The following is a 24,479-nucleotide window of genomic DNA, read 5'->3' on the forward strand; positions in this document are numbered from 1 at the left end:
CATTTCTTGCTCCGTGTTCTACCAGAGGCTCTGGCAGTGGTAGACACACAGTTTTATCATCAATCCCAAAAACATCAGATCATGTTCTCTTTCTTCCTACCCTCCTACAAGCTGCCAGTTCACAACCTCCCTATCTCTCTTGATCCTTATCAGTTCCTTCCTTGCTTCCTTCAACTGTGCCCCAAGGGCACAGATTTTCCTTTCCTGTACCCCAACCAAAATGTTCCTACTGCATACTCTGCAGTTCCAGGAGAGAGCTTCTTCTGTTCTCCCAAGATTCTCCCTCCCCCAGTGAAAATATTTCCTACAAGGTTAGCAACAAATCCCTCTACTCACAATGCTATAACAGCTTCCACATTTCCCACTCATGATCAGTTTCAAAAATTAATTAAGTTTTAAATTTGTCCAGGACACGAGATTGGCTATATGTATGCAAAAATGACATGGAGGTCTTACATGCCATTGTTGTTGTTTTTGTACTGATTTAGAGATACAATGACAGGAGAGTGAATTAGTAGTTACTTTGCTTTTAGAGAATTTACTTTAGTGTTTGGTCAGGTTTTAAATTTATACCTAGATCACCTCTAACTAGTGAACAATATGAAATGTGTTAGTTAAATACAATTTAAAAAACTTTTAATTATACTTTTATTGTAACAATAGGCACTGATGAAACTAGTAGCTGCCTTTCTTAAACGAATTTTCCGCTATCAGGAAAATTTTAATACAATTTTTTGTGTTTTGGAATGCAAAATTTCGCATTATGTCACAATTATCGTGACTTCAGATTACACAAAGTTTTTTTTTTTTTTTTTTCTTCAAGAATAATCTCTATGGGGACGCAAATATTCAGTTTTGTGACAAGAATGGACACTACAGCAAATATACAAAACAAAGGAAATTTAAATTTGACACTATTTCCTCGCAAATAACTTCTTTTAGTGGACGAAGAAAACACCTGTGATCTCACTCGCTGGACATCTTGTCTTCCTGTCTGTTTTAATGTTTGTTTACTTACAAGGCCTGTCACTGTCTGTGCGGGATAAGCTTTTGGCATACCATGGCAGCAAGAGCATCCAAACAGCACACCAGATATGCAACTGATTGTGTGTAAGCACAATACTGAAATGCCTTGTGAGTCATCCCTATATTCATATGCCCAATGTTGCTTTCCTCTTCCGATACACAATGCCTTACAGGACTGTCAGTAAATGAGAGTGTTGGAGGCCAACTCTGTCCATCGCTGTGGCTGTCGGTTAGAGAAACCAACAGCTATGCAGGGGCCCCAGGTGCTATTCCTGGCCAATTTGTGAATTTATCCTCTCAGAGGTTGGGTGTTGTGTTGTGCTTATCACCATTTTACCATTTCTTTAGAGGCAAAAAAAAAAAGCAGTATCAACTGATGTAGACTTGCAGTAGGCAGCCGATTGCTCCTGCATACGATCTCCCGGCCAGAAATGCCATACTGTCATTTCATTTCACGCTAGGTATGAAACTGATTCTCTGATATGCACATTATTGAATTGTGAGTCATCTCTTAATTTGTATATGCTCAGTTGGTTTAATATTAATTTGCAGGGCTCTAGAGTAAGCAGTGTGTAGTTGTGTGCACTATGGTGAGTTGTCGTGTCACCTAGCATGGCAATACAACATGCCACTGCAACAGTGCCAACAGCACTGGGTAGTGTTGTCTACTTCACTGCATGAGAAATAGAGCTGTCACGATGGCCAGTCTGACCTCAGTACTACATGTTTGCATGTTGGCCAGTGGATACTTGGAGCAAATCCAGTAATACTCACATATGAAGATTCGTTTATCTTTAACATCACAGAATCATGTTTCTATATCTGCTCCATCCCCATTCCCCAGTGGAAGGGGGTCACAATTATTTTGTGCACATGAGGCTGCTAGTAATTGGATCCTTTCTACTTTTCAAAATTGCATTAACTTTCCCGTGCTCATCCATCCCTGTCCTCAATCCTTTCCCTTGCTTACATTGGCCTGGCTATCTTTTTTTTTTGTTGATATCCCTTACAGTATTGTTCCTCTTGCTTTACAATTCACTTTTTGGAAATTTTGGTCCCTCTTTGGGGATTGAACTACTCTAAATTTTGTCTCCATGGTGTGAGCCAGCTGTGGAACAACACCATACATGAAGTCTTTGGCATGTGGGCTTACCACCTCTTCCATTTTTTACCGGAAGCCATTGCCCTTTTTGTGCTGTACAGCTAGCACAGTAGTCATTTCGTGTGCTTGGGGTGTTATGTACTCTTTTGATGGAGTCCTCTGAAAACAGGGATGACAGTTCTGATACACGAGCTGCTACCTCCCTGTGTATGCCTAGGAGTAGTGGCTTGTCATTCTGAAGCATTGGAACTCCCAGCAACAGCCCCTATGGCATTGGCCCTTGGTGTGGCTCAGTAGTGCACAAGGGGAGAGCCCCTGATTGGTTTTGGTGCTATTAGGGTCTACACTTTGTATCAAACGTATCAGACTTAAAAAACCGGCCGTCTTTGGCTGACCTTTAGTCAGGAACGACTTTTCATGGTACCCCTTTTCAACTTACAACTATCCCCTCATGGGAGGAGGGTCAGACTCGCTTGCTTGGGGTCAAATCTTTTTCCCATTACCTGGTCTGCATCAAGACTGACAAGGACACCTTCCCACCATGAACCCATTATTTTGGTAGAAACTATCAAAGACAAGTTTGGCAAACCATTACTCCTCACTAGCCTTTGAATATGCTTCAGGGTGTCTTTTTCATAGAGACCTCATCTTCCAAACTGGTGAAGCGTGGGCCAGTCTGGAGTGGCAAGGCATTCATTTTGTTCATCATATTCAGAAAGGCACTAAGGACAACCACACTGATAATGACCACTTTATTCTGGTCTTTGAAGGGGATACCCCCAAGACAAGGTCAAGGTTATGGCTTATCACTGTGCACTGTGATGTATGTCCTGCCACTGCTAAAATGTTTTTGGTGTTTATGATTTGTACACATGTATTAATCCTGTATGCAATGAATGAGGATGCCCAGGTGTGCCTTTGTTCTACTGACCACATGTATTCATTGTCACAACTGTCGCTGGTTTGTAAGAAGGAAAGAATATATTGGGGTTTACGATCAGCTTCGCCTTGTGTCTACAAAAATCTACTATTGACTCTGTTACATCCTTTCCCCCACCTTATCCCAGTGATGCCTCACTCTTCTCTCCCTCTCCTCTGAACTTACATCTTCCTCCCCTCCAACTGTTGCTCCTTTCATCCACCAGAGAAGTGCCTCTTCTCTGGTGTCTGCTGCCATTAGGGCCTCCTCTCAGTCCAAGAGTCTGCTGGTACACATTGGCCATGGAACCGTCAGCTCTAGCATCCCCAAGGTTGCCTGGTCTCTCTTTATAGAACTAGCAGAAGCCTCTCTCCCCCCTTACCTCTCTGGCATCTAGCGTGTGTCCTCTCTACTTATGAAAGAGAAGAAGGGACATAAGTCCTGGGATGAGGACACTCCATTGCTGAGGAGGATGGCATTCCATAGGGTTCAGTGAAGTATCCTTTTCCTCATCACTATTAAAGGACTTGTGACCTCCGTCAAACTGTTGGTCACCCCTGCTCTGCATGTGGATGACTTCTGTGTTAAATAACTCAAACACTTGGTGGCTTTTGTGAAGTGACAGTTCCAGGGTGCCATGTGGTATGCTTCTGCATGGACCTTCTCACACAGTTTTCAGTTTTCAGTTTTCTCCTCTTAAATTGTGGGTGGTGCATTTCTGTCACCATATTGTGTACGATACCTACTGGAGCTCTATCTCGAGACCCAATTTCTGATTGTGGTCCACCACTTCCATTTCTTGGGTCGTCTTATGACATTTACTTGTGTGTGTGTGTGGGGGGGGGGGGGGGGGGGGAGGGGGGGGGGCATGGTAGCCAAATTTAGGGCTCAGTTGCTCCTTCCATACTGATCCTCTTGGAGCAGGTCCACCATTGTGGTATCTGTCGGATCATCAGTACCTTTTGCACTAACCGTATTGTTTCCTGGTTGAAGCTGGGATTGTCCCCCACTCACTGCCCTTCTGGTTCAACAGTCTAAGCTTCTTGTTTCCTATGCCATCACCATCTTCTCTTTCCCCACACATCCCTTATATTTTATACTTTAGCAGCAGGAAATTGCTCACTCTTCAGGTGAGTTTAACAGTTGGGCTCCAGCTTGCAGTCCTTTGCCATGATTTTTATCTTCCCTCTTTGTCCTGTTCCCCATTCTCTCCAAAAACCTCCTCCCCCTTGGTTAGTTCCTTGATTCCAGTTTCAGAGGGGTCTGTGTTTCATTGTTTGTTCTGCCAGCTTTTATGGGAGTTTCAGGCTGCTGTTGTGTTTTAATGGAATGGCTCTAGGCTCTAAATCTGCTAATTAGAAGGAATGTGCCTTCTGCTGGCAAGTAACACCATCTCTTACCTGCCCCATATAGCATGTGTACTGCATAGCTAATGGCCATTTACCAGGTTCTTTAGTATGTTTAACAGTCCTCTCCCACCCACGTTATGTGCAGACTCGATAACTGCCCTTGAGGCTATCAGACAGTGGTTTTCCCTCCCTCTTCTTGGTCTATGACATCTAAGACCACCTTACCAATCTTGACCATGCTGGTTGTTCAGTTGACTTTCTACATCTACATCCGTACTCCGCAAGCCGCCTAACGGTGTGTGGCGGAGGGTACCCTGAGTACCTCTATCCGTTCTCCCTTCTATTCCAGTCTCGTATTGTACGTGGAAAGAAGGATTGTCGGTATGCTACTGTGTGGGCTCTAATCTCTCTGATTTTATCCTCATGGTCACCTTCGGTGAAGGTATGTTCTCGAAACTTTAACAAAAGCCCGTACCGAGCTACTGAGCGTCTCTCCTGCAGAGTATTCCACTGGAGTTTATCTATCATCTCCGTAACGCTTTCGCAGTTACTAAATGATCCTGTAACTAAGCGCGCTGCTCTCCGTTGGATCTTCTCTATCTCTTCTATCAACCCTACCTGGTGCGGATCCCACACTGCTGAGCAGTATCCAAGCATTGGGCGAACAAGCGTACTGTAACCTACTTTCTTTGTTGTCGGATTGCATTTCCTTAGGATTCTTCCAATGAATCTCAGTCTGGCATCTGCTTTACCGACGATCAACTTCATATGATCATTCCATTTTAAATCACTCCTAATGCGTACTCCCAGATAATTTATGGAATTAACTGCTTCCAGTTGCTGACCTGCTATTTTGTAGCTAAATGATAAGGGATTTATCTTTCTATGTATTCGCATCACATTACACTTCGCTACATTGAGATTCAATTGCCATTCCGTGCACCATGCGTCAATTCGCTGCAGATCCTCCTGCATTTCAGTACAATTTTCCATTGTTGCAACCTCTCGATACACCACAGCATCATCTGCAAAAAGCCTCAGTGAACTTCCGATGTCATCCACTAGGTCATTTATGTATATTGTGAATAGCAACGGTCCTATGACACTCCCCTGCGGCACACCTGAAATCACTCTTACTTCGGAAGATTTCTCTCCATTGAGAATGACGTGCTGCGTTCTGTTATCTAGGAACTCCTCAATCCAATCACACAATTGATCTGATAGTCCGTATGCTCTTACTTTGTTCATTAAACGACTGTGGGGAACTGTGTCAAACGCCTTGCGGAAGTCAAGAAACACGGCATCTACCTGTGAACCCGTGTCTAAGGCCCTCTGAGTCTCGTGGACGAATAGCGCGAGCTGGGTATCACACGATCGTCTTTTTCGAAACCCATGCTGATTTCTACAGAGTAGATTTCTAGTCTCCAGAAAAGACATTATACTCGAACATAATACGTGTTCCAAAATTCTACAACTGATCGACGTTAGAGATATAGGTCTATAGTTCTGCACATCTGTTCGACGTCCCTTCTTGAGAACGGGGATGACCTGTGCCCTTTTCCAATCCTTTGGAACGCTTCGCTCTTCTAGAGACCTACGGTACACCGCTGCAAGAATGGGGGCAAGTTCCTTCGCGTACTCTGTGTAAAATCGAACTGCTATCCCATCAGGACCAGCGGCCTTTCCTCTTTTGAGCGATTTTAATTGTTTCTCTATCCCTCTGTCGTCTACTTCGATATCTACCATTTTGTCAACTGTGCGACAATCTAGAGAAGGAAGCACAGTGCAGTCTTCCTCTGTGAAACAGCTTTGGAAGAAGACATTTAGTAATTCGGCCTTTAGTCTGTCATCCTCTGTTTCAGTACCATTTTGGTCACAGAGTGTCTGGACATTTTGTTTTGATCCACCTACTGCTTTGACATAGGACCAAAATTTCTTAGGATTTTCTGCCAATTAGTACATAGAGCTTTACTTTCGAATTCATTGAAAGCCTCTCGCATAGCCCTCCTCACACTACATTTCGCTTCGCGTAATTTTTGTTTGTCTGCAAGGCTTTGGATATGTTTATGTTTGCTGTGAAGTTCCCTTTGCTTCCGCAGCAGTTTTCTAACTCGGTTGTTGTACCACGGTGGCTCTTTTCCATCTCTTACGATCTTGCTTGGCACATACTCATCTAACGCATATTGTACCATGGTTTTGAACTTTGTCCACTGATCCTCAACACTATCTGTACTTGAGACAAAACTTTTGTGTTGAGCCGTCAGGTACTCTGTAATCTGCTTTTTGTCACTTTTGCTAAACAGAAAAATCTTCCTACCTTTTTTAATATTTCTATTTACGGCTGAAATCATCGACGCAGTAACCGCTTTATGGTCGCTGATTCCCTGTTCTGCATTAACTGATTCAAATAGTTCGGGTCTGTTTGTCACCAGAAGGTCTAATATATTGTCGCCACGAGTCGGTTTTCTGTTTAACTGCTCAAGGTAGTTTTCAGATAAAGCACTTAAAAATATTTCACTGGATTCTTTGTCCCTGCCACCCGTTATGAACGTTTGAGTCTCCCAGTCTATATCCGGCAAATTAAAATCTCCACCCAGAACTATAACATGGTGGGGAAATCTACTCGAAGTATTTTCCAAATTATTCTTCAGGTGCTGAGCCACAACAGCTGCTGAGCCCGGGGGCCTATAGAGACGTCCAATTACCATGTCTGAGCCTGCTTTAACCGTGACCTTCACCCAAATCATTTCACAATTCGAATCTCCGTCAATTTCCTTCGATACTATTGCACTTCTTATCGCTATAAACACGCCTCCCCCTTCACTGTCCAGTCTATCTCTGCGGTATACATTCCAATCAGAGTTTAGGATTTCATTACTGTTTACGTCTGGTTTCAGCCAACTTTCTATTCCTAGTACTATATGGGCGTTGTGACCGTTTATTAATGAGAGCAGTTGTGGGACCTTTCTATAGACGCTCCTGCAGTTTACTATTAGCACATTAATATTGTTATTCCTTGTTGCATTTTGCCTACTCCTGCCTTGCCGCGTCTTAGGAGGCGTCTTGTCGGGCCTAGGGAGGGAATTCTCTAACCTAAAAAAAAACCATGTGCACTCCACACGTGCTCCGCTACCCTCGTAGCCGCTTCCGGCGTGTAGTGCACGGCTGACCTATTCAGGGGGACCCTACATTTCTCCACCCGATAGCGGAGGTCGAGAAATTTGCACCCCAGCTCTCCGCAGAATCGTCTGAGCCTCTGGTTTAAGCCTTCCACTCGGCTCCAAACCAGAGGACCGCGATCGGTTCTCGGAATGATACTACAAATAGTTAGCTCTGATTCCACCCCGGGAGCGAGGCTTTCCACCTTCACCAACTCCGCCAACCGCCTGTGGTTTTCTTTGGGTTCCCACTCATGTGGGTATCCCAGGTAATCAACTGCTGATCCTGTGGCTGGAGGGTGTGCCCCTTTTGTGTGACCTCTCTGGTGCTGGGTTTGCAGCCTCATGTCCAATTCCTTTTTGCTCAGCCTTGAGCTGACTCTTGGAGGCCAACCCCCTGCCTAATAAACTTATTGCGATAAGGGGACTCTTGCCACATGGCCCACTGGGGATGTACCATCCTCTGCGAACTTCGTATTGGTCATACAAGGTTGAATCTAAGCCTCTTACTCCATAATGATCTGTAACCCCCACATTTTATGAGACTCCCCTACCATTTGGCCTTTTGCACTAAACACACTCTTCCATTATCACAGATGGTAGCATACAACCTTACATAGTTACATCTGTCTTTGGTTTTCATCATAAAAGTGGTTTGTTCCCTAGATTTAAGTACCTGAATTCTCTTCCACAATTGAAGGCTTTCATCATTGCTTTCATGCTGGTCAGGTTTTCCTCTCCATTTTGTGCTGTTTCATCACCACCCCCTCTTCTTGTGTCATCCCCCATTGTGTCGCAATCATGGTATGAAGTGGGAACTGGGGTGGGTTAGCAGTGATTCCAGCACCATGTCACACATAGCACCATTGGGGTGTCTTATGATCTCCCCCTTCCTCCCTCCAGTTCTTTAATCTTCCTGCCACCCCAGTGTTCCATCTTCATTTGCCTGTTTTGCTTCGCCATCAAATAGATTGTGCTGTTGGTTTGCTGCTCCCACAGTCTCTGCCACTTTGGATCTTGGGACAAATGATGTCACTGTTTCGTTCCTCTCCTCATTCAGACAATCAATCAACATCTGCAGCCAGCAGGCAAGCAGTGAGACTTGGTATCTGCTCTCTTAGCATCTGTGTCAGGGTGTTACTAGCATTAATGACAAGTTTGAAATTATTACTTGTTTCCAAATAAAAACAGCCACTTTTGTGCCCTGGTAAATTAGAACTACAAAATTATATGCTTAAATTTAGGAAATAATGGCCCGCTAAAAACAGAAAATTCTGGAATATGAGTTACTTGGTTACAGATAACTTTTCAAAAAGGGGAATTTTTTTTTTAAAAGTAAAATTATACTGCAAATTGAAACCTGAAAGGCTTTCAGTTGGGTTATATTGCTAATTCATAATTACTCATTCCTAATTCCAACTGCATGTGTTTGTACTGATACTGAAATTATTATTTATTCACCAAATTTTTTTTTTTTGGTAAATGAGTTACATTATCAGGAAAATTGATAGTGAACAATCAGATGTTAGTGTATTCCTTGCTAGAATATGAAAATATTTAATCTGTTTAACAGTTGCACTAGTGTTACCCATCTAGCTAGATCAAAAATAAATATATATTACAAGTTGACGATTGCAACTCACTCTGTTGTCACGTTGGGACAGTTGTCAAATGTGTGGCCATCACCAGCAGTGCGCTGAGCCTCAGTCACAGTCATCACTGCCCAGCACGGCTTGGGAGGGGGCTGACCCGGTGATGCCAGCATTCTAGGCTGCTGGCACAAGCCGCAGCAGTTTCTGGTGGTCCCATGTGTCAGCAGAACTGCCGCACCAGAGGCCAGTGAAGAAGGAAGGAATATCGACATCTGACATTTTGTCAACAGTGAGGCCGTCAGAGACAGAGCATAAGCTCTGACTGTTTCAAGGATGGGGGAGAAAATTGGCCTTGGCCTTTCAAAGGAACCATCCCAGAATTTGCCTTGATTGATCTAGGGAAATAATGGAAAACCTAAAACTGGATGGCAGGACACGGAATAAAGCCATCATGTTCCTGAATGTGAGATCAACACACTAGCTAATGTGGTGTAAACCTTCATCCAGAAGTGTTCACAGTTTCTTCTGTATCAGGAACTGCCATGAGTATGCAGCTTGAGGAATTTGTTTTCTTTACTCAAAACAGTCTCCTCTGTACTGCAAGTTTTCTCTTGTGACTCCTTTGTGGGCTATTGAAAGAGACACCACTACTGGCATGAACAGCACCTACACTAGCTTTCAGTGAAGTTACCATTTTGTTGGCCAGCTAAACTTCAGTAACTGAAATACCAGAAACAATTTCTGCCAGTACCTCTGTGTCACAGGAACAAACTGGCTTCAGAATTTTCCTCTCCAACATTCATAAGTAGTACATCTGGTAATTCAGAAATTTCAAACGGTTTTTCTTCTATACTCTCTACTTCATAAACATTATGTATATGCTTGCACGTATTTAACTTAATGCTATAATCAATACATGCATAGTAATATCTATGAATTCTTACTTTACAGTCAGTGCACACTAATTTGGAGTTACAGTGGATAATATTTTCTTCCACAAGGTAAACTTCAAGTGATTTTGTGGCTGGTACTTTCCAACCTCTGCCTACCTTTCTAGTTGAGTCCTTATTCATCAAAATACTGGATTCGTGCTTATGGTGGATGTTTTCATTTTGCTTATTAGTTTTTCTTTCACAATGACAATGAGCCTGTCAAACAGATTTGCTGTTACAAGCAACGTGAATGCAAGTACACCTTTATCCAAATGTTTCACCTGCTTTGCATTACCATGTAGAGTAAGTGGTGGTAATATGCACCCCCCCCCCCCCTTAATATCTTAATAATATTTAGCTGAACTCTAGTAGTGTATTAACATACCATTATTGGTTAATACTTAGATGCAACCTACTAAGTATTGGCAACAGTTTCAAATAGATTAAAAGTATGGTATTATTGCATTTTTAAGCTGTCTACACTAGTTTACAAGGTGTACCTCAGGGTCCATATTATAAGCAGACCGTAAAATGTTTTTATTTCTGTTTTCAGATGCCTAGGACTAATCTGGCACCTAAATGAACCCGTAAAAGGCAGGTGTGGGATAAAAACAAAATGCGAGAGGCAGTGTCTGCTGTTGTAGTAAAAATCATGGGAGTTAAAAAAGCAAACATTGCGCTGTCCCAAAAACAACTCTGTGCCAGTATGTGTATGAGGCTAATACCTGACAGATGTTGAAACTAAAAAGTTTGGAAGAAAACCAGCTGCCCTGGAAAGAGAACTAGTGGTTTACATACACTATATGGAGGCCAAATTCTATTCTTTTACTAGTATGGATGTTAGAAAAATGGCCTACCAACTTGCAGTTGTGAATGGAAGGGCTTGTCTTGGCCATTTTCTTCGACGTCATCAAGATAAGCTTTCGATTAGAAAGCCAACTGGAACATCATATGCTCGAGCAAAACGCTTTTCGCATGAGAGAGTTAACTCATTCTACGACTTGCTATAAGCTGAATTCTGGAAACATAAATATCCAGAAGATCGTGTATGGAACGTTGAGGAAACAGGCCTTAGTGTAGTTCAGACTGATACTGCAAGCAGAGGTAAACGCCAAATTTGTTCTCTGACTGCTGCTGAGTGTGGGTCTCTAGTAATGGTCGTCTGTTTGCTGAGTGCAGGAGGTTCTTATGTTGCCCTGATGTTCGTATTCCCGAGAATGGATGAGGGGAAAGACCATTGTTTCAACTGATTTGCTGTACAAAAAAGAGTTAGAAGTCATTATTAAAGAAAAGAGAGGAAAAGAACTTTGCCAAAGACCCCCTAGTGAGATAAGCTTCTACATCCTTACATTTGTCCTCTAGCCATCCATGTCTGCTTAGCCATTTTGCGCTTCCTGTCGATCTCAAAAATGAGACGTCTGTGTACCTTGTTGGCTGCTTCATTTATTGCATTTTTATATTTTCTCCTTTCATCAATTAAATTCAATATCTCTTCTGTTATCCAAGGATTTCTAATACCCCTCGTCTTTTTACCTATTTGATCCTCTGCTGCCTTCACTACTTCATCCTTCTACTGTATTTCCTTCCCTTGCCAAAGAAACACACTATATCATAGGATCCAACAAGTTTGCTTTCATGGAGCATCCACTGCCAAATATTCTCGCTGTAGTGAGTCTTAAGTGCACCCATAAATGTACGATCTAGCAGTTGCAGGACTAGAACAATTAGCCTCAATAACTTCGTCATTCTTGGGCGGCAGTTCATAGTTACAATTCGCTGAAACCTGCCAGCTTGATCACCCAACCTGTTGGCGTCGTCTTTTTTACCTGTTCAGCTCCAGATACAATAACCTCTTTATCTGACGGCCTCTCAATTCCGATGTCAGTTTTGTCTTCCGGCAGGAAATCTGCATCGGTGAATACGGACTGGTCCGTGGGCCATACTCCAGTAGCTTTCAAACCTTTAATAGCAAATAGCATTGTTGCACTTTTGATGAAAAAAGCGTTGAAATTTGAAAGACCACCGCGGCCTGCACATCCCTCGGTCCATACGCGGAGTCGTTGGAGGGGAGAGGCGACAGGTATATATACCACACCGCCCGCCGGCATAGGACGTCAGTCAACAGGAGTAATCTGATGATGATGATGGCACGCTACGCCGTGACTGGAACACGATAGTGGGAAGAGGAAGAGAAGGAAACGTAGTAGGTGAATATGGATTGGGGTTAAGAAATGAAAGAGGAAGCTGCCTGGTAGAATTTTGCACACAGCACAACTTAATCGTAGCTAACACTTGGTTTCAGAATCATGAAAGGAGGTTGTATACATGGAAGAACCCTGGAGATACTAAAAGGTATCAGATAGATTATATAATGGTAAGGCAGAGATTAAGGAACCAGGTTTTAAATTGTAAGACATTTCCAGGGGCAAATGTGGACTCTGACCACAATCTATTGGTTATGTCCTGTAGATTAAAACTGCAAACAGGTGGGAATTTAAGGAGATGGGACCTGGATAAAGAGAAAGAACAAGAGGTTGTACAGAGTTTCAGTGAGAGCATAAAGGAACAATTGACAGTAATGGGGGAAAGAAATGCAGTAGAAGAAGAATGGGTAGCTTTCAGAGATGAAATAGTGAAGGCAGCAGAGGATCAAGTAGGTAAAAAGACGAGGGCTAGTAGAAATCCTTGGGTAACAGAAAAGATATTGAATCTAACTGATGAAAGGAGAAAATATGAAAATATGAAAATACAGTAAGTGAAGCAGGCAAAAATGAATACAAACGTCTCAAAAATGAAATCGACAGGAAGTGCAAAATGGCTAAGCAGGGATGGATAGAGGACAAATGTAAGGATGTAGAGGCTTGTCTCACCAGGGGTAAGATAGATACTGCCTACAGCTGCATGCCCGAGAGACCTTCAAGCACATTCATATTATATTAATATCCAGAAAAACTTGAATTTCAGCACAGTCTAACATGTGTTGGACTGTGACGATACGGTAACAACTTTGATACAGCTTCCAGATTGCGGAACTGGCGGCTGTTTAGGGGAGGCCCTTTGGGCCGGACTTGTTCTGGGTGACATCCTGGCGCTAAGGGCACGTGTCGGTTATGCCATCGGCACCCGGACTGTTCATTCGAACGTAGAGCTTTGAGAATGCCGAGTTTATACCGTCATAGCATGGAAAACGCACGCTGGGGAGTCTTTCCAAACGTGCAGCGCAATATCAAGCAAGACAGCAAGAAAGTGTGTTCGAACATTGACCAAAGAGATGGAAGAACGCCTTGCACGCCATCTTTCTTCAGTACAGACTCGCCATACACCATACTGGCTTTCAGTTGGTGTTGGTTTCAAGGTATACTCTGTCTGTAAACTCAAGAGCGAGCAGCGCTTTTGGTGGGGGAAGCGGCCTTTTCCGGGAGAACCCTGCCGCTGGCCTACAGGGCCTACAGCGGCGTAGATCGGCGTGCAGTGGTGTACAATACGTCGTTTCTGTTCGTGAGATCCTTGTTGCCAGCATCAGTCACTGACATACTTCGGTATCTGGAAGTGCTGGATAACAGCGTCGCATTGCAAGAAAATTGCAGAAGACGAAGAGGAGCTATTTGCGGAGTACATTTCCCCACCATGTTCTAGTTTTGGGTGGAGATTTTAATTTGCCAGATACACCAGGTGACCAAGAAGTCAGTATAAATTTGAAAACTGAATAAATCACGGAATAATGTAGATAGGGAGGTACAAATTGACACACATGCTTGGAAAGACATGGGATTTGATTAGAACAAAAAAAAAAAAAAAAATACAAAAGCTCAAAAAATGTCCGACAGGTGGCGCTTCATCAGATCAGAATAGCATGACAAAGCAAAAATGATGTTCTTTACAGGAAATGCTCAATATGTCCACCATCATTCCTCAACAGTAATTGTAATCGAGGAATAATGTTGTGAAAAGCACTGTAAAGCATGTCCGGAGTATGTGGTGAGGCATTGGCGTTGGATGTTGTCTTTCAGCATCCCTAGAGATGTCGCTCGATCACGATACACTTGCGACTTCAGGTAACCCCAAAGCCAACAATAGCACGGACTGAGGTCTGGGGACCTAGGAGGCCAAGTGTGACGAAAGTGGCGGCTCAGCACACGATCATCACCAAACGACGCGCATAAGAGATCTGTCAGACATTTGTTTTTTCTAATAAATCCCCATGTCATTCCAAGCATGTGTCTCAATTTTTACCTCTCTATCTACATTATTCCATGGTTTATCACTTTTTCCAATTTATACTGACTTTTTGATCACCCGTTAGACTGGGAGACTCAAACGTTTATAACGGGTGGCAGGGACAAAGAATCCAGTGAAATTTTTTTAAAGTGCTTTATCTGAAAAACTACCTTGAGCAGTTAAACAGAGAACCGACTCGTGGCGATAACATATTGGACCTTCTGGCGACAAACAGACCCGAAACAGTTAACGCAGAACACGGAATTAGCGATCATAAAGCGGTTACTGCATCACTGATTACAGCCGTAAGTAGAAATATTAAAGAAGGTAGGAAGATTTTTCTGTTTAGCAAAAGTGACAAAAAGCAGATTACAGAGTACCTGACGGCTCAACACAAACGTTTTGTCTCAAGTACAGATAGTGTTGAGGATCAGTGGACAAAGTTCAAAACCATCGTACAATATGCGTTAGATGAGTATGTGCCAAGCAAGATCGTAAGAAATGGAAAAGAGCCACCGTGGTACAACAACCGAGTTTGAAAACTGCTGCGGAAGCAAAGGGAACTTCACAGCAAACATGAACATAGCCAAAGCCTTGCAGACAAACAAAAATTACGCGAAGCGAAATGTAATGTGAGGAGGGCTATGCGAGAGGCATTCAATGAATTCAAAAGTAAAGCTCTATGTACTGATTGGCAGAAAACCCTAAGAAATTTTGGTCTTATGTCAAAGCAGTAGGTGGAGCAAAACGAAATGTTCAGACACTCTGTGACCAAAATGGTACTGAAACAGACTGAAGGCCGAACTACTAAATGGCTAATTCACAGAGGAAGACTGCACTGTAGTTCCTTCTCTACACTGTCGCACATATGACAAAATAGTAGATGTCGCAAGAGACGGCAGAGGGATAGAGAAACAATTAAAATCGCTCAAAAGAGGAAAGGCCGCTGGACCTTATGGGATACCAGTTCGATTTTACACAGAGTACGCGAAGGAACTTGCCCCCTTCTTGAAGCGGTGTAGCGTTCCGAACGATTGGAAAAGGGCACAGGTCATCCACGTTTTCAAGAAGGGACTTCAAACAAATGTGCAGAACTATAGACCTATATCTCTAACGTCAATCAGTTGTAGAATTTTGGAACACGTATTATGTTCGAGTATAATGACTTTTCTTTAGACTAGAAATCTACTCTGTAGGAATCAGCACGGGTTTCGGAAAAGACGGTCGTGTGATACCCAGCTCTCGCTATTCGTCCATGAGACTCAGAAGGGCATAGACACGGGTTCACAGGTAGATGCCGTGTTTCTTGACTTCCGCAAGGCTTTCGATACAGTTCCCCACAATCGTTTAATGAACAAAGTAAGAGCATACGGACTATCAGACCAATTGTGTGATTGGATTGAAGAGTTCCTACATGACAGATCGCAGCATGTCATTCTCAATGGAGAGAAGTCTTCCGAAGTAAGAGTGATTTCAGGTGTGCCGCAGGGGAGTGTCATAGGACCGTTGCTATTCACAATATACATAAATGACCTTGTGGATATCATCGGAAGATCACTGAGGCTTTTTGCGGATGACGCTGTAGTATATCCAGAGGTTGTAACAATGGAAAATTGTACCGAAATGCAGGAGGATCTGCAACGAATTGACGCATGGTGCAGGGAATGGCAATTGAATCTCAATGTGGACAAGTGTAATGTGCTGCGAATACATAGAAAGATAAATCCCTTATCATTTAGCTACAATATAGCAGGTCAGCAACTGGAAGCAGTTAATTCCATAAATTATCTGGGAGTACGCATTAGGAGTGATTTAAAATGGAATGATCATATGAAGTTGATCGTCGGTAAAGCAGATGCCAGACTGAAATTCATTGGAAGAATCCTAAGGAAATGCAATCCGACAACAAAGGAAGTAGGTTACAGTACGCTTGTTCGCCCACTGCTTCAATACTGCTCAGCAGTGTGGGATCCGCACCAGATAGGGTTGATAGAAGAGATAGAGAAGCTCCAACGGAGAGCCGCGCGCTTCGTTACAGGACGATTTAGTAATCGCGAAAGCGTTACAGAGATGACAGATAAACTCGAAGACTCTGCACGGAGACGCTCAGTAGCTCTGTATGGGCTTCTGTTGAAGTTTCTAGAACATACCTTCACCGAGGAGTCAAGCAGTATATTGCTCCCTCCTACGTATGTCTCGCGAAGAGACATGAGGATAAAATCAGAGAGATTAGAGGTCACACAGAGGCATACCGACAATCCTTCTTTCCACGAACAATACGAGACTGGAATAGAAGGGACAACTGATAGAGATACTCAAGGTACCCTCCGCCACACACCGTCAGGTAGCTTGCAGAGAATGGATGTAGATGTAGATGTAACGAGCGTTCGATCGTCTGTTATGTTACAGCGTGTGTTAAGGTGACACGAAAAGAACTGTTACCCGTTCCAAGCAAAGGGCTCCAATTTATGCAAACGTCTGTCACGCCTAAGGAAGGAACGCAAAAATAAACCGCGTGGTTTACAGGGATCGCCACGAAGGAAAACTAGTAATTTTGGGAGGAAACCCGTCGTCGTAGACAATTTCATAAAATCGATCCTTCCACAAACGATGGAGGGCTTTTACATCAATCTAAAAATAGTGCCGACATTACGGAAACTACAAATTGCCGTGAAACAAAAAAATCCAGTTTTACTCGTAACAGGCTCGCCAAAAGGAATATTTAACTTTTCTAAAATTCCATACTCTTTATGTAAGAAAGATTCTCTAATCTGTTTTTACACAAAACAAATAATCGTTGATGCTACCAAAACACATGTATCCTTTTTGACAGCTGACAATAGAGCAAATAGCCAATGCGTATAACATTGTCCACATACTTTTCACGTACGTTTACGAAGGCAGTGACAAAAAATGTAGTGCAAATCGGACTAGTACAACACAAGAAATTGTAAATTTCTTGTTACTTTTTAAACATTCATCGTGTTGCAAGACCTGTTAAGTTTCAACGCAATCCTTCAAAGGAAACTTCTATCCTTTAGTAGAAACACAAAGTGAGAATAATTCTTAAATTCTACAGTTTCATTGCGCTTTATGGGGTAGAAGTAGAGGAACGTACATTCACATGAACAGGCATTCGGTTCCATGTTTGTAGTAAAATCCCGACTTACGTTCATATGTTAATATTATTTACTCTATAGCGTTATGTTTCGGAAGAAGCTATCGTCTTTTGTATTCTTTACGGTACTAAAACACTCGTCTAAAAATTAGCGCTGCCGGGCCGTGTATGCAGACGGCGTCGCCGCCGACTTAAAGCGCGCGCCGCGGCAGGGCGGTACTGCGTCGTGAGACAGCCTGTGGAGGCGCCCGGTGACGTGGCTGGGTAGCCAGAGTGGGGACAGACTGTAAACGGGCACAGTGAGGATCCATAAGAAACGCATTGTCGTTGATACAATCTGTCATATTTCAGTGTCAGTTAATAACGTATCTACCATTAAAACTTTCAGTAGGTCAGATTCAATGTATGGCCATTCGACAGTCACAGTCGGTAGAGCGAAATGATGAGGTAGCTGGTAATGTGATTCTTGTTTGCGCCTCAGTGGATCCGAATATTTTTATTACTAGTCTTCGCTTTTTCTGTTAGGATCTGATACTTTCTTTTCAGTGCAATAAAAGTATATTCTCTAATATTCGATGTTACATATGTACGTTCCATCTGAGGATGGAGTTTGTTCGAATGGTTTAATTTACAAGACAGATTGCACTACATGCAGTAAGATATAACAAGAAAGTGTAAAACAATTCTTTTTTATTTCACATGTTGTGAAGATTCTGCTGCTGAATAGGAACAAATATAAAGTAAGACTTTGAATCGCGCTATTTGTTACGGAGCTTCTCTTTCTGCCTTATAACATGTCCGTGGACACTACACGCAGAACAACGTGACTCTCACGTAGACAAGAGAGGAAAGGCGCGTTTTAATAGCGCTAGCTTAAGAATTTTACGCCCATGCATTTTGTAAAGTGGGTGATAGAGAGAAACGTGTGACGAGGGCCTCCCGACCGCTCGCCTGGTGCAGGTCTTTCGACTTGACGCCACTTCGGTGACATGCGCGTAGTTGGAGATGAAATGATGACGATTAGGACAACACGACACCCAGTCCCTGAGCAGAGAAAATCTCCAACCCAGCCAGGAATCGAACCCGTCTGTCACGCTGACCACTCAGCTACCGGGGCGGACAACCGGGTGATGTGTGACCCAGATGCTGCCGCTGCGGTCGCGTGTACCACGTTGACATGCACAAGTCAGAGCGTTCGGCAGCACTTTCAACTTGGCACGCTCAAGACTGACGTTCACAACACCGTCCGTGTAGTGACGGCATTACACTTTCCTAAAACAGTGCACGGAGATCGGCGTAAATACTGTTGAGTGGTACTTAAGATAGGGAAATAAATTAGTGAAATCAAGGTGAAGTGAAGTAGAAATTTAAAATTAATGAGAAACTTCGTTTAGCTTAGAAGAGTTACACTCTGGCAAACAACGGGCAGAGCAGAAGAGGCAATGACCGCGAAGTCAGCACATTCAGGAGAAGCTATCGTCCTCCCCCACGTAAGCAGAAGCTGTCGATTCAGCCGTCAGGGCATCGCCCGTCCGGCTCACGTGTTTCTCAATTGTCACACTTGATCAAAGGCCCTCGCCTACATTCCGAGAGCCAATGAACGACGTTAAGAAGATTCTTCGCGAAGCTTTTCAAAGTGACAGAAGAGGCAACGACAGCGATGTTGTTCACCTCCAGTGAAGTGAATAAGTACGCGAGACGCAATGGGCCCGACAGGAGTAGCTTTCAGTTCAGTTCCGGTACAGTCGGTGCTCAAGACCGTCATGAAGGAAGATACTACATCGTACACAGAAGCACCGAGTCCGCCGCTGTAATGGAATAGCAAGCAGCCTCGGCGCCAGAAGACAGAAGGTATTTGAGGCCAGATTTTTATGTACCCGAGTGACTCGTGAGGACGGGAAGGAGACAGCGCACATCAGCAGTCACATCCGAGTCGTCACCGTCCGATTCACGACTTCTTCCTCAATAATTAAATGGACCACCTCGCGATGCGCGTCTCCAGTCAACTGGGCGAAACGGCGACACGAGATACACACCGCCGTGCGTAATCAGACGCCGCCGCTCACGCAAGCAGAAGGCTTCGCAAACGACACAGTTGCCAGTATCCCAGCCAGAAACCCTTGTACAAAACTTTCAATAAAAGTTATCTTATGTAAAACTGCTGTTTCATTCTACCTCATACCTGAGCCAAGGATGAACCCACCCTGCAAAAATGTTGTTAAGAGAGAAAAAGTAATTTATTTAGTGTTTTTCACCCTGACATAATGCTTTAGAATCAAATGCCCTTTGCAGTAGTGCTCATCCTGACAGATGACCATCACAAACAGAGAAAACCCAGTTACAGTACGGAGTAGAGAGGAGCGGAGAGTATTCGTTGTGAAGGGGTGCCGTCGAGAATAGATACGATGTGTCAGGGGACGAAAAGCAGTTCGCTATAAAATTAACGAAGAATGCCAACAAGTTAGGAATTACTACAATAATAGTGATTGCGATATTTCTCTCGGCAGTTTAAACCGAGTAGGTGAGCGAGTAAGGTAACCAGGAAAATAACAATAGCTACAGTTGTATGCTATAGCATACAATGTAAAGAATTTCAGGCAAATAGTTTCAGATCAAGTAATACTACAGTTAACGGTAACAGTCGAAGAAACTAGCAGGAAGATAATTACGGAATTACAGTTACAAGAACAATAGGTAAAGGCACAGAAACAGAGATAGTTGGAGAGTAGATGCAATTTCAAGATAGCATTCAGAGAAGGAGAGATGTTGCAAAAGATTAGTATTAAATTAAGGTGAGAGGTGCTAGGATTTCGCTTTGGCTCGCATAGTTTCTCTTGATGCTGTTCAGTTCTGACACGTTTCTAAACGCATTCTTTTCAGGGGGGGGGGGCGGTCTTAATTATGCTGCCGCCCAGAGTACATACATTCTGAAGGCCGAAATGGGGTGTGGCGTTGTTTTAAATCCTTAGATGGTCCTTTGTACACTCCTGGAAATGGAAAAAAACACATTGACACCGGCGTGTCAGACCCACCATACTTGCTCCGGACACAGCGAGAGGGTTGTACAAGCAATGATGACACGCACGGCACAGTGGACACACCAGGAACCGCGGTGTTGGCCATCGAATGGCGCTAGCTGCGCAGCATTTGTGCACCGCCGCCTTCAGTGTCAGTCAGTTTGCCGTGGGATACGGAGCTCCATCGCAGTCTTTAACACTGGTAGCATGCCGCGACAGCGTGGACGTGAACCGTATGTGCAGTTGACGGACTTTGAGCGAGGGCGTATAGTGGGCATGCGGGAGGCCGGGTGGACGTACCGCCGAATTGCTCAACACGTGGGGCGTGAGGTCTCCACAGTACATCGATGTTGTCGCCAGTGGTCGGCGGAAGGTGCACGTGCCCGTCGACCTTGGACCGGACCGCAGCGACGCACAGATGCACGCCAAGACCGTAGGATCCTACGCAGTGCCGTAGGGGACCGCACCGCCACTTCCCAGCAAATTAGGGACACTGTTGCTCCTGGGGTATCGGCGAGGACCATTCGCAACCGTCTCCATGAAGCTGGGCTACGGTCCCGCACACCGTTAGGCCGTCTTCCGCTCACGCCCCAACATCGTGCAGCCCGCCTCCAGTGGTGTCGCGACAGGCGTGAATGGAGGGACGAATGGAGACGTGTCGTCTTCAGCGATGAGAGTCGCTTCTGCCTTGGTGCCAATGATGGTCGTATGCGTGTTTGGCGCCGTGCAGGTGAGCGCCACAATTAGGTCTGCATACGACCGAGGCACACAGGGCCAACACCCGGCATCATGGTGTGGGGAGCGATCTCCTACACTCGTCTTACACCTCTGGTGATCGTCGAGGGGACACTGAATAGTGCATGGTACATCCAAACCGTCATCGAACCCATCGTTCTACCATTCCTAGACCGGCAAGGGAACTTGCTGTTCCAACAGGACAATGCACGTCCGCATGTATCCCGTGCCACCCAAGGTGCTCTAGAAGGTGTAAATCAACTACCCTGGCCAGCTGGATCTGTCCCCCATTGAGCATGTTTGAGACTGGATTAAGCGTCGTCTCACGCAGTCTGCACGTCCAGCACGAACGCTGGTCGAACTGAGGCGCCAGGTGGAAATGGCATGGCAAGCCGTTCCACAGGACTACATCCAGCATCTCTACGATCGTCTCCATGGGAGAATAGCAGCCTGCATTGCTGCGAAAGGTGGATATACACTGTACTAGTGCCGACATTGTGCATGCTCTGTTGCCTGTGGTTCTGTCAGTGTGATCATGTGATGTATCTGACCCCAGGAATGTGTCAATAAAGTTTCCCCTTCCTGGGACAATGAATTCACGGTGTTCTTATTTCAATTTCCAGGAGTGTAAGATCTTGTCTTATTGTAAGCCCTGCCCTTGCTAACTATTTTTTCTCGTGGCTGAAGATCTGCGTCCTTTTTCGGTGTGAGACAAATTTGACAATTATTGGATGAGATTTCCAAGCACCTTATAATCCACGTACCGTCCAGTGTCTACCTTACCTATGTCAATGCCTAATATTTCTCGTGCAACCTGTATAAGGAGGTCATCTGTGTCTTCCGGCTCATCTTCGCCGCCGGCTATTTTTCCTTTTTATGTAGACTGTAGCGAGGAGAAAGGAAACGGAAGGAACTATTAAGGTAAGCTGCACTGAGACCTTGCGCGGAATCAGCGGCAATGAGAAAAAATGTATGCAACCCTGGAACTCGAACCCGGGGTCCGCTGCTACATGATTCATTGCTCGTAGAGGCGAATCAGTTATATGAAAGCGTGCTGTCCGTTTATTCAAACATGTCACAAAGAACAGACATCGCGTATCCCTAATATTTCGCCTTTACTGCCCTCTCTGAAATTCGTCACACACAAATTATTCTCGGGACCGAGAGCTGTATAAAGCTCTGAAATGTTTAGCGATTCGTGAAACGTGTAACGAAAAGACATGTTAAACGCCACTGATGGGGAAGCGTTTACCGAGGGCGACAAAAATGTTGTTTCTACTCAAGTCGGATTTCAGTGTGGCTGTGAAGTTATCTGGTAACGCACAACAGGTCTAGGTGAAAAGAAGGTAATTGTTGGATGTTATTAACGGCCTCCCGATTCCGTCGAGACAGAGTTATTCAAAGAAAGTCTACGCTCAGTAGTGCGGAAGTACCCAAATCGTGCAGTATTAGTTCCGAGCATAGACAAGGACACCGATGGATTCATTACAAGGTTTCCACATAAGTAGCCTTGCAGAGTACTGTTGAACATGTTTTTTCGAAAACTGTCTTGAGCACCTAGTTCGAGAGAGCACATACAATGGAAATACACACATAAAAAAAAATTGCGTGACCCCGGTTACCAGAACTCGGGAAGATAAACGTTGGCTGTGGATATCGTATCAGATACACAGTCCCTTTGACTTTTTAAAGATGTCACTAAGCCCGACCACAGATGTGAGCAACCGTGTATGAGCAGCGCCTATTAGACAGACGGGGTCCGACAGCCGATCCGTTCCAGTCATTCCACCACGAAGGAGGTACACGGCTCGTGTTGTCTGTAGTTCAACCGTGCCTACAGCGGTCCGCATTGTTCGTTTGTGCAAGGAAGGGCTCTCAACAAGTGAATTGTCAAGGCGAGTCGGAGTAAACGAAAGCGATGTCGATGACATGTCTCGCTCAGGATGCCCGGGGGCGACTACGGCAATCGATGACCGCTGCTTGCGGATTATGGCTCGGAGGTACCCCGACAGCAAAGCCAACATGTTGAATAATGCCTTTCGTGCAGCCACAGGACGTCGTGTTAAGACTCAAACAGTGCACAGTAACCTGCACGATGCACGTCTTCACTCCCGACGTCCGTGGTGAGGTCCATCTTCGCAACTACGACACAGTGCAGCGCGGTACCGATGGGCCCAACAACATGCCGGATGGACCTCTCAGCATTGGCATCACGTTCTCTGCACCGATGAGTCTCATATATACCTTCAACCAGACAATCGTCGGAGACGTGCTTGGAGGCAACCCGGTCAGGCTGAAAGCTTTAAATACACTGTGCAGCAACATAGAGGTTCCCTGCTGTTTTGGGGTGGCATTATGTGGGGCCGATGTACTCTCTCGTGGTCATGGAAGGCGCCGCAACGGCTGTACAATACGTGAATGCCATCCTCCGACCGATTTTTTAATTTCGTTTTTAGTGCAACGAGATCGGCAGTATACAGTATATGGCCGAGGCATTCGTCTTCATGGACGACAATTCGCGGCCCCATCGTGCACATCTTGTGGCTGACTTCCTTCAGGATAACGACATCGCCCGACTAGTGTGGCCAGCATATTCTCCAGACATGTGCCGGCCGGAGTGGCAGAGCGGTTCTAGGCGCTACAGTCTGGAGCCGGGCGACAGCTACGGTCTCAGGTTCGAATGCTGCCATGGGCATGGATGTGTGTGATGTCCTTAGGCTAGTTAGAACTAATTAGTTCTAAGTTCTAGGCGACTCATGACCTCGTAAGTCAATTTGCATAGTGCTCAGAGCCATTTGAACCATTTTTCTCCAGACATGTACCCTATCGAACATTCCTGGGACAGACTGAAGAGGGCTGTTTATGGCCGACGTGACCCTCCAACCACATTGAGTGATCTACGCCGAATCACCGTTAGGAATGGGACAATCTGCCTTGATGAACTTGTGGATCGTATTCCACGACGAATACAGGCGTGCATTAATTCAAGAGGACGTGGTAGTGGGTATTACAGGTTCCGGTGTGTACACCAATCTGGGCAACCGACTCTGAAGGTCTCGCTATACGGTGGTACAACATGCCATGTGCCATTTTTATGAGCAATAATAAGGGCGGAAACGATGTTTATATCGATCTCTGTACAAAAAATTGGAATAGTTTCCGGAACCAACCGAAGTGATGCTAAACTTTTTTTGATGTAAGTATTTTAGAGCATGTAGCTACAAAGATGCCTGGACTCACCGAGGGTGTCACTACAGAGACAGGCGTTAGTGATAATGACGTTGCCGTAGCGACGATGGTTACTTAAGTTATT

Source organism: Schistocerca gregaria, unplaced genomic scaffold, assembly GCF_023897955.1.
Source record: "Schistocerca gregaria isolate iqSchGreg1 unplaced genomic scaffold, iqSchGreg1.2 ptg000224l, whole genome shotgun sequence".
Lineage (NCBI taxonomy): Eukaryota > Metazoa > Arthropoda > Insecta > Orthoptera > Acrididae > Schistocerca > Schistocerca gregaria.